Source organism: Poecilia latipinna, unplaced genomic scaffold, assembly GCF_001443285.1.
Source record: "Poecilia latipinna isolate Pla-1442-1.1 unplaced genomic scaffold, P_latipinna-1.0 Scaffold1814, whole genome shotgun sequence".
Classification (NCBI taxonomy): domain Eukaryota; kingdom Metazoa; phylum Chordata; class Actinopteri; order Cyprinodontiformes; family Poeciliidae; genus Poecilia; species Poecilia latipinna.
The window spans coordinates 1-15,165 of NW_015114430.1; the positions used below are offsets into that span (position 1 = coordinate 1).

At 39.9% G+C, this 15,165-nt stretch overlaps 1 long non-coding RNA gene across 1 annotated transcript; it reads right to left on the reverse strand.

Annotated features, from left to right (window-relative positions):
• Positions 1-8,881: 8,881 nt before the first annotated feature.
• LOC106934479 (uncharacterized) lies at positions 8,882-9,757 on the reverse strand. Its single transcript, XR_001421703.1, has 3 exons — positions 9,669-9,757; positions 9,121-9,300; positions 8,882-8,979 (listed from the first exon to the last, which is right to left on the reverse strand). It is a non-coding gene; the product is annotated as an uncharacterized LOC106934479 (long non-coding RNA).
• Positions 9,758-15,165: the final 5,408 nt, after the last annotated feature.

Below are 15,165 nucleotides of genomic sequence, written 5' to 3' on the forward strand. Positions count from 1 at the left end.
GCTGCACTGCTGCCATGGCATGACCCCTCCCCCCCAAAGGGAAATCACAGACTCAGTGAACCAGTCTCTTTGCTCTGTTTTTGCTACAGTCCACATCCTCTTTCACCTCTGGCCGGATCGCCAAGTGCATTAGTTTGACAAGGGCACCCTAAAAAAAAAAAAAAAAAACAGATTGCAGACATCTAATACACACACCGCGCCATGACAACCTTCCAGTGTTAAAAATCCTTCCTCGCAAACAGAAGCATATGAAATGTGCTTGTACAAAACTAAATGTCATATCATTACTCTACAAGTCAGAGGAGTGTTCTAATTATGATTATTATAGTTGTACAATTAATCAAAATCATAACATAAAGGTAGCAATTTTCACTTTGCACATGTTATCTTATTAACTGTAATTTTCAGAAGGCTTTTTAACAAGCTGTGGCAAGTGACGGCTTAAGCTGGCGTCTTTTGATTCCATAAACTGGAAGGGTAGTTAAAAAAAAAAGGTACTTATGTACAATTAATGTCCATCTTTTCTGATCTCGGCTGTCGTTTGCTGACTCTACATGCATGTTCTTAATTAACTCATCCATTAAGAGCAATAAAATCACTTTCTTTCCCCAAAATTGACCTTGTTTTGATAGCCATTAATTCTTGAAGGAGCTTTAAAAGCATTGGTGCCCTGCAAAAGAATTCATACCTCTAATTTTTTCGGATTTTGTCATGCTAAAGTAACACATTTAAATGTATTCCAATAGGATTACATCACATCAACACAAAGTAGTACATAATTATGAATTTCTTTTTTTTGCATTAGTTCAACATTTTTTAACAAGAACAAATCAGAAAAGCGAGGAGTGCATTCATACCTCCTAAACCACCCACCCAAAATGACTGTGACCCCTTCATGGCTTGTGGCAAACTTGGGCTTTCAACAATGGATTTTTGGGAGATATGACAGTAAAAAGGTTCACCTCAAACGCCTGCAACACATTTTACATTTACAGTTGTTGTAAAGTCATTTAACTTCCACTGCAAAATTATTCCTCATTGGGGTCAACATGTGGCAAGAGTTTAGGATATGGACACATTTTCAAGGCATCATACAAACTTCCATAATAAGGAATAGGGAGATAAACAGGTGGAGACACAGAGATAGAGAGACAGATGGATAGATGGCATATATAGTGAGCAGTTTTTTGGTCGGCCATGCCAACCTCTGATATGTTTGTCAAATGTGACTAAGTGACAGCTGCTGAGCAGAACTGTCAGGGTTTTTCTTTTTTCTGTCTTACACAAAGGCTTTAAATCGGAACAGTCAAAGGATTCTGGGCTCTCAAGCGATTTGTTATTTCACTCTTGAGCTCTGTTGTCTTAAGCAGATTTTACATTCATTTGCCACAATATGTCAAACTCTTCAGTCAAACCTAAAAATCAGCCGACATTTACTCATAGCTTGGTTCTGTTAGTCTGTAGTCTTATCAATAAACCTTAAGGCTCTTGCGAACCTTCTCATATTTAAATTGTGCTGCAGATTATAAAGCTCAATACTATTGGTGCATGTCACCCACCAATAGTATTTGTTTGGTGTTGCAATTACTTGCACTTGCTTCCAAGACAACACGACCAGTGGTTTAAAGGACATTGCATTAATTGGTTTAAAGTCAAAGAAATCTGGCTGCGTTATGATGTTTTTGGTTAAAAATGTGCTTCAACCCTTAAGAGGTTTTTCAAATCCAGATTCTAGGGAGTAGAAGGCATTTTGACTTGTGTGATGACAGCATGTCTTGAGTACTCTGCATTTGAAGGCTCAAGAGTTGATGCCCTACTGCAATTAATTCGTCTTTGTTTCCCTTTTCCTCCATTGCCAGCCTTTAGACACCGTTAAAATGCATTTAGCCCATAGAACTCGTTGACTAATGTGTTAAAAGGATTGAGTTTTGGCTTAAAATACACAGCTTTACAGCAGTAATCCATCATGTTGACAGTTGACACTAAAGACCTCCCTCTGTGATGATTTGTGATGGCAAAGGTCCCAACAAAACGGCACTTTATGACACCGTCGAAGTGCGAATGGTCTGTGCCACCACATGTGGGTGTGTGTTTAACTGAGTTACTGCAGACAGATAAATCCTGGCAGGGACATCCGACCCTGATATCATTTCTAATTGGGTCGCTGCAGAGTCTCGTTCTGATACACTTGCGATAGCAAAGGGTTGTGTGCTTATAATAGCTTTGTTTCCCATCTTCCGGAGGTAAATCTTTCATTTTATGGAGCCAGACGTTTTTTTTTTTTTTTTTTTCCTATTCTCAGCCCTGCAAAGAAGTGTAAAAAGAATCCTCTTTCGTCACTACTGTGAAAAATGTAGAAATGGCCATTTAAAATTTGAGAAAAAAAATTGTTTTTTTTAGCAAAAATCACCAGTCTTTAAATTAAGGTCTCTAGGAATCCCTATAATGTAACATTTTTATGTAAGGATTTTTTTTTGTTTGTTTTTTTATTTACATTTTTTAAAAATCTACTCTGTTGTACAGAAATGAAAACACATGATTAGGTCAGATGAGACTAAAGGTCCACCTCATCTGTCCTCTCATTTAAGAAAATATACTAACACTTGAACTTTAGTAAAAGAATAGTCAGAATAAAGTGACACATGTTAAGGGAAAATTTTAACTACCCCAAAATTTGCATATTATTGCAGAACTATGATCCTAAATGGTCAATCAGTAAACCACTGATACAGATCAGTTCGTCCTGTCACATCACACCAGCTGATCGGGTGAGATCACAGGTCTTGTGTGCTTTCAGATCAGGTAGCAGGGGTTGCAGAACAAATGGGGCATGTCTGACACCTTGGAGCATTGTAGATTTCCCCTCACGAACGGTTCTGATGCAGCCGGCCTGTTCAAATATACTTCATGCTTTTAAACACAAGCAAACCTGTTGCACGTCATTCACAGCATGCTATCAGATTCTGCTGATCAACATCGTTCCAGTACAGACAGACACTGAAGGATGGTATGATACTCCCCTCTGTGTGCATCCACACTCTGTGCAGCAGCAACATCAGCAGCCGTCTTTGCATTGTGCGTCACACTTGCTCTACAATCGTCTTGTAGCCTATTAGCCTGTATTCTCAAGAACCAGGGTATTTTTTTTTTTTTTTTAGAAAAAGATAGCATAAATTACTGAGGGATCAAACTACTTTGCTGTTAATGTTATTGTATAATGTTGGTGCTTGCATGTAGCCGTTTTATCATGCAAATGCCTGATCACCAGTCTGCAGACCGATTTTCCTCTGGGGGCAAATGAAACGATCCCTCTCTCCATCCATCCATCTACTACTTACATCCATCAGTGGTGGGTGGACTTCAGCCTCTTAGTTCATGTCAGGACTTTTCAGCTGATTGTGTGTGCATGGTAATGATGTGTAGCTCATGGAATGAAAGCAAGATTTCAATTTGGCTACTGTTATGAATGCAAACACAAAGTCATAGTGGAAATAGACAATCGTGACTTCTCTAGCAATGGTTCAATTTGACTCGCCTCGACCTTCTAGAACGTTTTCAGAGAAGACCAGGTTCTGTTTCACTGGCAAAGACAGTTGCAGAAATATTGACAGAAGGGGCAAAAAAAAATGTGCCACTGGTGATTTTTTATTTTTTCCACTCAATGTATTGAAATTAAACAGTTATTTTTCTCTTTTGAAAATATCACCACCATCCCAGGGGAATTTGAAAACTTTTCAAATGTCTTCAACAGGGATGCCAATAAATGTGGTCGGCTAAGCATTTGGTGGTTTTCCAACATATTAATCTATTGTTTACTTTGATCTGTTCGTGTTGGTTCAGGCTTCTACCAGGGAAGCTTGGACAGCGTAAACCCACAAATTTTGTGTTTTCTGAGTTTTCTGAGTGGCCAAGGCACAGCTGCCATCTGTGTTTTGCTTTTTTTCTTCTCTCTACAGAGTCCTTTCACTGCTCTGGAAACTTTGGTGATCTCAGAGAGATATTGATTGCCTCCAGTCCGAGAGGGGCAACCCCACTGGGCTTCACTGCCTTCTCAGTTATACTGGCTGTGTGTCTGAAAGCACAGGCCATGTTCGGTAAATAGGAGAAATCACACAGATAAACATGGTGTAGAGCCATATACACTGCGTGTGAAACAAATTAAACTGTTCAAGCCATCAACTCCCATGCTGGTGTCTTTATAGAGGAGCCCTAGTAAATAAATACAAAACAGCAACCCATCATCCAGCGTTGTAGTATAATCGCACAGTTCATCTTTTAGTGGTGCAATGGAAGCAAACGCAAACCTCGTTTCTTTTTCCATCAATAATGCTTAATATGGATGTTTTGCCCTGGAGTTCACTTATAATACATTAAGGTAAGAGCATATCGGAAAATCCATGTTAGGTTTCATACAGTAAATTAGATTTCAAGGCTGATTGTATTTAAATCTCAATACTACTACATCTGCTGTCCTCCGCTTACAAAACACAAAACTGAGGCCTTGCACATTCATGATGTGCAGCCTGACGTGGCAAAAAAAAATCTTGCCACATTCAGTCATCTCACCTCTAAGAGATCTCCACTACCTGACCACTCCCCACTCCTTCTGAAATGACTTGTCAGAAGCACGAGCGTAGAGATAAAGATTTGGTGTAAGAACTCAAGATTACAGAGACGGCGAGGGGATCACACACGTACATGTTTGCAGTGAGAAAGAGTTTTGCGTGCGGCTGTGTGTGATGGCAAAATAACGGCAGGGGAAGAAGACAGATTGATGTGGGGAGGAGGAGAGGAATGGAGGGGAGCATTGTGAGCTTCTCATCTCATCCTACGTCCCTCCTGATGCCGTCTGCCGCAGCGAGCATTAAGCTTATGGAAGGTATTTGTTGTCTTGTCATTCTCTAACCTTCCCCGCAAGCATCAATGAGTTATTCAGATCTCCCCCCCCGATCCCCCCAGCTCTCACAACTAAACACAGAAAGCAAAATGGCACATTACTCATCACATATTATTTTCCATTCATTATGTCTTCAGCCTAGGTTTGTATTCACGTTTCTTTTGTTTTTAGATGGGCTGTTTGTAGGAAATAAAAAGGGGTTGCATGAACGTCTGACAACTGTGAGGTTTGACTGATTTTAGTAATCACGACTCCTCTGCTTGGCTATGATCCATATGCTCCCACCACAGCACCAATGCATAACCAGTTCATCATGGCTTAACCCCTCAACAGTCAAAAATTGGACTCCCAGCCATAAGGAAACCCACCATATGGAAGCATTACAAGATCATAACATTCTTCGCTCTGGAAGTTGATACAGAGTGAAGACTGAAAGTTAGCTATTTTTGGTAAATGTCTATCATTTAACACCTTTAGAGTTAGGATAAGGGTTTGTATTTGTTAAGGAACATCTACAGAAATTGTGGTGTAGCACTGCTCACTGAGCAAATCATAAATTTGCTAAAACAGATGCTACAAGCATCCTAAAATGTAAAATTCATAATTTTCTCCCTTTTAAAGTAGCAATATCCTGTTTTACTACAAATCCCATCTCTTTTCCCCCCAATATAAATACTAACCACTCTGACTAAGTGGTCCAGAATACTATCTTTTTGTAGTTCCTAAAAAGGAAGTCAAAAATATTAAAAATTGTAGTCTGCTAATCAGAGCTTTCCAAGAAAGGTGCATCTCTACCTCAAACATTTTGAGATCTACAGGTGCGTGCCAGTATGTCAAAAACAACATCATGGAAGAGTTATTTTAGAAATTTGATTCAAAAACTGATTCTCATACATGTTCAGGACACACACAGTGATGTAACCCATTATTTGTCCATTTGTTCTCTACCATACCATTTACTTCCACTCAACTTTCCATTAAAGTCCTTAAGCGCTAGCTTCTTTAGCCATAGCCTTTCAGTAGCTAATCCTCCTAGTGTGTCAAAACAGCAGTCCCACTGTGTTTGTGTGTAGAGGTTAGCAGGCTATCAAATTTCTTTATTAAATATTTTAAATTGATCTTGAGTAAATTTCATGCATTCTATGTAATAACATTTTAGGTTGTCATTCAAGTTAACGGCAATATTTCACAGGATCTACTTGAATAGTTAACAGTGGTGACAGTTCAACACACCTTGGGGCCCCCCTGCTGGTCTATGCGCTGAAAGCAGCAGCGTAGTTTGCTTGTGCCTCAGGCTGGCTCAGCCTAGAGGACATGTGCCATTGGCAGGTTTCCCCTCACGGGATAGGAGCTTTACATGTTTTGAGATCTGATTTAGCTTTGGCACCGAAAATGGTCCCAAAACCTTGAAAATGTCTTCTTCCCTTCTTTCTCCATATCATGCAATAACAATTAAAAGTTCATTTTGAAACTCGGAAGGGTGTAGCAAATGATCTCCTCCTTTTAATGCATGCATCAAGCATAACAACCTGTCCTCATTCTAATTAGGGGAGGACAAATAGGCTCACGGTGTTTTTGCTGCCCTGGGTTGGCAGAGGCGGCGGGCTCTAATAGTGCCCCGCTCTAATAGTGCCCCGAAATCCGATTCCGCGCTCCAAGGGAGCTCCTCTCCCTTATGGGCTGTCAATAACCCTCCACTGACCTTGTGAAAACACATTGACTATTCCCCAAAGTGAGCTTGCCTGACTGTAACACAACGCACGTCCGCTTCTGTCTCAATTCATCCGAGCGGGGAGACAGCCTAAACGGCTCAGGAGGGGTGTTCAAATCAAGAAGGCGTCCGTATGCCAAGTTTCGGAGGATGTCCAGACATCAGCGTACATGCGTACAGCCCTGAGCTCTACATGAAGACGAAGTATGCCGAAGACGCAGCCAAGATGCGCAAACAGTTATCGCCCACAGTGATGATGATTTTTTTTTTTTTTTTTTACTACTTCCAAAATGTACCAGTTTCTATGTAAACGTTAACATTCCCGCTAAACGGGATTTATGATTGCATGATAATGCGGGAGGCTTTAGACAGTGTGACAAGAGCAGAAGCTCATCTGCAGCCATGTCCTGTAACAACGTCTCCACGGTGCAGAGATTCGCCCGTGAGGCAAATCCACCACCAAATCCAGCGTGGTAACATTGCACCAAGCAGATGCACCACTCCTCGGAAACAGGGCACAGGGAGGCGCAAACACGGATACATTCATACATACCTGGTTTTTATGCCGAGTTCCATCTTCGAGTTCAGAAGAGCTATTCATGATTCCCCATCGGTCATTTACCATCCCACGGAGAAGGTGCGCATCAGATCCGTCTTTCTTCTTTCCGGGCGTCAGAGAATAAACCCACTTTATTTTATTATTATTTTTTCTTTCACATTAATATGTACCTGTCAAAGTCAATACCTGGTATTCAAGCCTACTCCATGGGAAAAAGGGGGGGAAAAAATGAAGAAAATAAGGATTGTAAGTTCTTCAGCCGCAAATTGCGCACCAAAATGAGATTTAAATTCCTCCCCGGAGTTTCCTCAGCGTCCGTTCATAATTCCATCTCAGTAGGGTAACACACGTGTTTTATTTGAAGGCTGCAGTCATTTTTTTTTCCTTTCACTTGCTTCCCATATGCATCAAGATTGCGAAGAAAATAAACCAAGAAACCTACAAATGATCCCAAGAGTAGGAGCACAGTATCTTTTTTTTTCTCTACTCCAAAAAAAAAAATATATATATATATATGTTTTGTCCGTCCACTTCGTAAGAAGAGAGTTAAGGTTGACCAAGTTGGAGTGCGTTTATTTTAAGTGAATTTGGATGAAGTCGTAAAGCAGCTGTGTCCTCTTCCCTCCCCCCCTTCTCCTACTTGTTTACGCGTCGGAAAAGGTTTTATGCCAAACCCGCTGGTGGATAGAGCCTCCCGTAGCCCATTTGCGCCAGTTGGATCACAGAGAAGCCTTTGACAAGACGGGTGTGAGGAGGGGAGATTAGAGTGCTCCTCTCCGCCAGTGAGCCGAGCGGGGCGCTCCGTTCCTCTCCGGCTGTCAGTTAGCGGCTCCCTTCCGTATGCGCGGCGCGCTCCAAGGCTGCGTCTTCTTCCCTTGTACCGCCCTGCCCTCGATTGCTGTACCACTGACTCACCGCCTTCTCTTCCACTCCACACCGCACCGATCCGCACCGTGGACCCTCCTATTCCACCGCAGCAGCAAGATCATGAGGAATCTATGCGTAAAGTGTAAACTGACCACCACGGACAGCGATTAAAAAAAAAAAAAAAGTTGCTTGTTTGGATTTCTGTCGAGATTCGGACTTTGTTAGGTGGATGAGCTGTCACCGTAGCCCACAATTTGAAACGTCTGCCTCTAAAAGCGGGAGGGTTTAATGGAGCCCTCATAGAGGGGTGTGGGGGGGGGTACTAAAACATAAGTCTGCCTAAATTATCTCACACTACCACTTTAAACCATTCCCATCTCCCTATGCAAGTGCATCTCAGTACTTTTAAACATAATCAAAAAGTTAATTTATTTCAGGAAATGCACCTTATACACATTATACTGTTACAAATGTTAGAATTCAAGCATTTATCTCTGATCATTTTTAGAGGAAATATATATATGTTTGTTTGTTTTGTTTTTTCAGAAAATCAAACATTACATAAGACTAATAAAGAGATGGAGAGTTCTAGTCATGTTAGCCTGAAAAATTAATGGATACATGCAAGTTGTGAGCCATAAAAAGGCTGCAGACTGCTGTATGCATGCAGGCATATTGGTAGAAAGCAGAGCAGAAAATAAAGTGTGGTAGAAATAAGGGGGGACAACAAGCCTTAGAAGTATTGTGAAGCAAATCCTATACAACACATGAAAGGTGGACAACATCCAGAAGACAGGCCAGAACAATTCCTCAGTTAAGCCACTTCAAAACCAGAAACAATGTCACAAACGTCTTACCTGGTCCAGTGAGAAAAAGGAATGGGCCATCGATTCGTCTTTTCAGGCGAATGCTTTGCATTTCAATTACGAATCAAGGTCCCAGAGCCTGGAAGAAGAGTGGACAGGCATATAATTCAAGTTGCTTGAGGTTCAGTGTGAACTTTCTGCAATGGTGATTTGGGGTGCCATAGCATTTACCACTGTTGGACCACTGTATTTAATAAAATTCAAAGTAAGAGCAGCTTACATTAGATCACTTCTTGCTTCCCTGTGCTGACAAGCTATGGGAGTGCTTATTTTATTTTCTAGCAGGACTTGGGTGTCTTCCCACACTGTCAAAACCACCAAGTTTTTTCAGCGGTGCTCACGTCCAGTCCTTGAGAGCTGCCATCCTGCAACTTTCAGATGAATCCCTGCTTCAACACACCTGAATCAAATGAATGGCTCATTAGCAGGTCTGTTCAGAGTTTTTTTTCTTTAAATATGATTTCAGAGTGACCATTAGTAAGCACTAATACTACACATGCAACTTTGTAAAAGCATTGATTTAAGGTACACATCGATATCTAGCATATCCATGTGTGCACTTTACCAATAAAACTCATTCATGTTGCTGGAACCATTTTGACTGCATATATATTTTCCATTTATGTAACTTGGGTAATAATGCACATGATGGAACATACTTTATTCTTCTGGAAATTCACCGTTTTTCATTTTGGTTTTGGAAGACCCAACACCAACAGGATGTAGACAGGATGTTGACTGAATTAGAATGAAAAAAGACGAACTTACACCAACGGGTCACGATAGAACTGATGTCTGCTGAAAGAGGACTTACAGAAGAACCTAACAGGTGGATCCAGCGCTACAGAGAGTCAACTGAGGGAGACTCTACTTCTTCTTCTTCTTTTCTATTATGGCGGATCGCAAGCCACCTACTGAGGGAGACTAGGGAGAAATTACATATTAAATACTAACGAGAAAATACTGGAAATTGGAAACATGCTATTAACCAACTTACTCTGAAAAAACTCGGGATAACAATGACAGAACACAACAACACAATAAAATCCACTAAACTAAAAAAAAAAGGCAAAACAAAAAAAAGAGGAGCACAGAGATCAATATTCAGTATTGCCCTTTAATAAATGAATAACTTTAGAGGGAAAATAAAGGTGATCATGCATAATGTGGCCTACTTCATTTTGAATAATTTGTACTTAGCTTTGTTGTTTAGGTGAGTGTACCGAATAGAAAGACAGAGGATAAAATCAGCTACCCTGCTCCTAAAATGTTAACTGTGCTTCACAACAAAATATTTTACTGCGAAAAAATATTTAGCACCACACGCATCTGAAAATATCAAACGTCAAATAGCTTAACATTAACATTAATTCAAACAAACTCGAAACGACAAAGGAAATATAATCTGGTTCCATGTTACTTAAACATAGAGGAGGAGTTTTTCCAAGCAAGCAGATACACAACTTTCCAGTAATTTCATTGTAAATAATGAAAGTGACAGTAAGGCAAGATTAAATAACAACCTCTCAGTGTGAATTAAAAAAGGCTGATTATTATGGGGTACTATAATGGATGGGGATTTGAACCATTCAGCTGGGTTAATATTTGCTTGAACTCCAGACACATGTTAGCAAACAGGATCCAGCTAAATAACCCAGAAGAGGAGTCAGGCATATTCACTTGCTTTAGGAAGTGTGATTCACTGACGATTAATGGTCTAATCCTTGGTGCAGAGAAAGGGAAAGCTGCTTCTTTTTGTGATGACCATGATGTCATAAAAGGAAGGGGAGGGCAGGGTCATTTCTACACAAAATGCATTGTCAGCAGGTTTGGAAATGCATCCATTAATTATATTTGAAGTTAAATATTTTTACTGTAAAGATTTAGTTTAAAAGACAGTCAAAATAGGTCCGTAAGGGGGTTAAAGACTTTGAAATTTGATGGCTGTTGATGCTACACAGGCCAGTTTTTTTTTTTGTTTTTTGTTTTTTGTTTTCCAGGAATAGCTGACGTACTGGGATCTTCATACACAACAATCCCCAAGTTTTAGAGAGAGAAATTAAAATAAAAAAAAAGCTAAAATATATGTTGCAGTTTCTGTAGAAGAGCATTGTTGATGTCAGAAGTCAGACCAGAATGGCAAGCAGCAGTTTTTGTCTCGAGGGTCTTGATTTCAGCCGATACATTTATATGGTCGAGTTGGATTTTTGAATCGATGTGAAAAGTTGGATCCATCTTGTACACAATCAACAGTTGAGGCTGCATGTGGTGTAATATTGTGGGGGTTGTTTTCTTGAAATGAGCCAACATCTCAGAGGAACGGTTTCAGTATTTTATCGAAACTATGCCACAAAGTATGGCATAGGAGGTCCAACTCGTTAATAAAAGTAATAAAAGTACTCAGTGAATATCAGTAGTATAAATTTGCTATCAGAAAAGTAGCGGATGGTACATTTTTCAAATTGCTCAGTCATACGAAAAGTATCTGAAAAGTTGCCCTTTTTCCCATTAGGAAGGAAGAGCCCTCTGAGACTTTCAAGAAAGTACACATTTAGTTTTCATAATCTGAAAAGTGTTTTCTGAACTGCAACAAAGTAGGAATTGAAACTTTAATAAAAAAAATAAAAAATACTTTATAAACTATCATCCAAAACAAGGCCTCCCATGAACCTGAATAGGTAAGTTTCCACAAAGTTTTATTGATACTACTTCTCACCTTTGACGTGTTAAGAATAGAACAGTCCAATAGGCTTCAGTCATTAGAGGTTTCTTCAGAAGTGACCTTGACTAGTCAGTGATCACTGACTTTTAATGAAAGATAGAGGTTTATATTTGACTTTCATTGTAGTTGTCACTTTGGGTTCTCCCCATATTCAACAAACATTCAACTTGGTTAATTTGACTACTCACTCCATGGTGAGTTACTGAAACCACTATGTGTTGTACAGGTTGCTTTATGTATGCCACATAAAAGTGTAGAACATAACAAACTTTTTCTTTTACTTTTCCAAAGTTAGCCTTAAAATAATAAATTAAGTGAAGAGAAAAGAGACATCACAATGTATTGCTCTCAAAAGCTTCCCACCTGTGACAAAATGCCAGCTGGAATATCTATTTAAAATGTAAATTTTACAGCCACAACTAAATTCTGGATTGTAATTATGTTCCTTAGTGAGGAACGGAACAATTAGCTATGCAAAAGGAGGTCAGACGAAATGAGCTGAAACGGTTTTTCCTTGGCATACGAAAAATGTAGACGGTGTTCTGTGGCTCCCTAAAGGCACAGTGTGATAACTTATTTCGCAAAAAGAAGAAAATAGCATAAAAAAAAAACTCCTTATAAACTATTTCAGCAGCTAACCTTTAGAAATGTGCAAAAGTCACAACTTCTGGCCTTTAAAGTTGATGCCATTTTGGAATTTTTGAATCCTTGACGTAAAATTGTATTTTTTCTTTTTTTTCTTTTCTAGATTCAGTAAAGCCGTATTACACTCTCTGAAGTTAGACAGCCTAGTTTGAGTATGTGCATGACTGTTAATGAGTAACCGGAGCTTCCACGCCATTACTCTATGAGCTTTCAGTAAATGTATTTTTCTCCTGGATCCACGCTTCACACGTTCCCTTACTTCAGTCACTTATAGCTTTGCTTTCCTTTTCTGTGCACATTCAGTATTGTAATGGGGCTATAATGGAAAGCTCGTATTAAGCATCTTGTGACACAAGATGTGTGAATTCGATAAGTTTTCTGCTGTGCGTTCCAAACTTTTTAAAACAGTATGGTGACACACCATTTCCTCTGTTGCTATTCATGAGCAGTTTTGAATAGTTGCGTTGTACATCATATGTACTAGCAGGCAAACAGTATTGACTTGTACTCCTGAGGACAAGAGGCAGTTAAAAGCAAATGTGCTTTCGTTTTGACCCTAGGGTTAGTATTCCAGGACGATGACAAACGAAATGTGCAAACGACGCACTTTTACTGACAAACTGGGGAGACATTGAATCCGCCCTGAATCCTTCAGGGCTTTTGACAAAACATCAAGATAATATACTGATTTCTAATGATGAATGGGCCATGACTTTAATATCAAGGGTACTAGCTCAACGGAGTGACTGCCATACACACAGAGCTAGTTGTTGTGACCTTGGTCACACCAGCTGGTGGCCATGTCTTTGTCCGATAAGGTGTGTGCTTGCAAATGTGTGCATGCATTAATGCATTTGTGTGTGTGTGTGCGTGTATGCGTGTGTGTGTGTGTCTGCTCGTGTTTGTGCTCAGTTCTTGTCTCTGTGAATGTCACTGAAACCTGACCAACCACAGACAGTGAGAGAAAAAGGAGAAGTCTCCCAGGAAGAGCTGTTTATCTCTTTGGTAAGTGCACACAATACCGCCTTTCTCCTGGCTTTAATTGGTCTAAGTATCAAAAGATTGTTCTGTATGTATGGTATTTATCTATTTATTTATTTGTTTGTTGTTTTTTTAGGCACACTCCATTTTTTGTTTTGTAACAGCCAAAGCAAGAACAATGCATTTATTTTTATTCATGAAGCTACACACACACGACTGGTTTACATGACATGGGTAAATCAGATGTTTTGCACTCGATTTAGTTTTATGTAATTTACAGAAAAAGGTAGTTTTAGTAAAAAGCTAATTTTCTTAAAGTTGTAGTCATTTGAGCCAGGTCTTGTGCATACAGCAGTGGTGCCTAAAGTTGGTCCTGGAGGGCCGAGGCATCATGCATGTTTTAGTTCTCTCCCTGGTGGTATAACAATCTTTTCAGCATGTCAATGTTCTTCTTAGGCCTTATAAAGAACCATTATTGGATCCAGGTGCGTTAAACCAGGGAAAGAACTAAAACATGTAGGATGCCGGCCCTTGAAGACCAACTTTGGGCACCATACAGTAATGCCACTTTGCACTTGCAGATAACTTGTTCAAACACCAATACTAGCAAACACCAATGCTTTTGCAGGCTGGCCACTAAGAGATGGCCTGCAGGGAAGTTGCTGCTCACATCTGCTTCATCAGCCAGAGCATAAGAGGGGCCAGTTGCCAGTCCACCGGCGCCTAAGTGTTAGACTTACATAGTACTCTGTGCCTCCCCGTCTTTATTCCTTAACTTTATTATTATCTCCTAGATTCTGCTCCTTGTGTTGCCTTGGTTTCTCTTCAAGTTCTCAAAACTTTCTGCAAAGTTCTCTGGTTCAAACACATTATGCAGCAGACTTCCTCAAACTCTGTGCAAATCAATAAAAAAGACTGATTAATCAATAAATTCTATTAATTCTTTCAGTCGCCTCCTGAGATTGTTCTGTATGAGGGCCAAAAATATACCAAAAAAACGTGACTGTCATGGAAAGTAGCATTATCGTAGCCAATGTCTTCTAGCAGAAAAACATTCCATCTATGAAAAGACCAAAAAACAGAAATGCCAAGCAACATTGAAACAGTGAAATATTCGGGGAGTAACCAAAGAATGTCTGAGTGGTGAAAAGTGATCATTATGTGCTCCACCTTTTGTATAAAGCATCATTAATAATAATTTTGAGATCCAGGCAAGGTTACACAGCTGTGCGTGTACAAATGCTGCAGTGGCTGATGTAGTAAGAAGATACAGCTGATGGAATAACTTAGGGGGCGCAGTGAAGTCCAACTACAATTGAATGCTAAAAAAAATACGTACATTTTTCGCAGTCTTGATGCGTCCGCCAAGTTTGGTGAGTTTTTGAATATGATAAAGCTTCCCAAAAGCCAAATGATTTGTGCCTAGAAAAAGAAATAAAATAAAGAAACGCTTTGCTGCTCGGGCCTAAATACAAGCTAATATGGGGCTGTCAAAATCTCCAATTTGTTTCTAAAAATATTGAAACCACATTTCTTTTCCAGATTATATCTTTGACTTGATGTCTTCCGTCTGGAACTGGAAATCAAGGAGCACTTAGCAGGGGAGCAGAACCATGTCACATCTCGAAGCCCAAGCACATCAGGAGGGTCTGGCCATAAATCAGTGCAACTATTTGGCTGGCAATGTTTGCCCACCAGCCTGCAATCACTCTCCACGGTAACCAACTGAGGTGCTGGACAACTGGTGGCAGTCGTGCTGACCATTTCCACTAGGAAATGCTTTAGGCTTTAGGTTTCATCTCAAATATCAACCCCAGCGTTGGGGTTTGCAGTTAAAGCCAGTTATTTATAACTGGATGACACTGAATCGGAGGAAACATTTGCTACTTTAGGTCAGATGGATTTACCAAAAATATG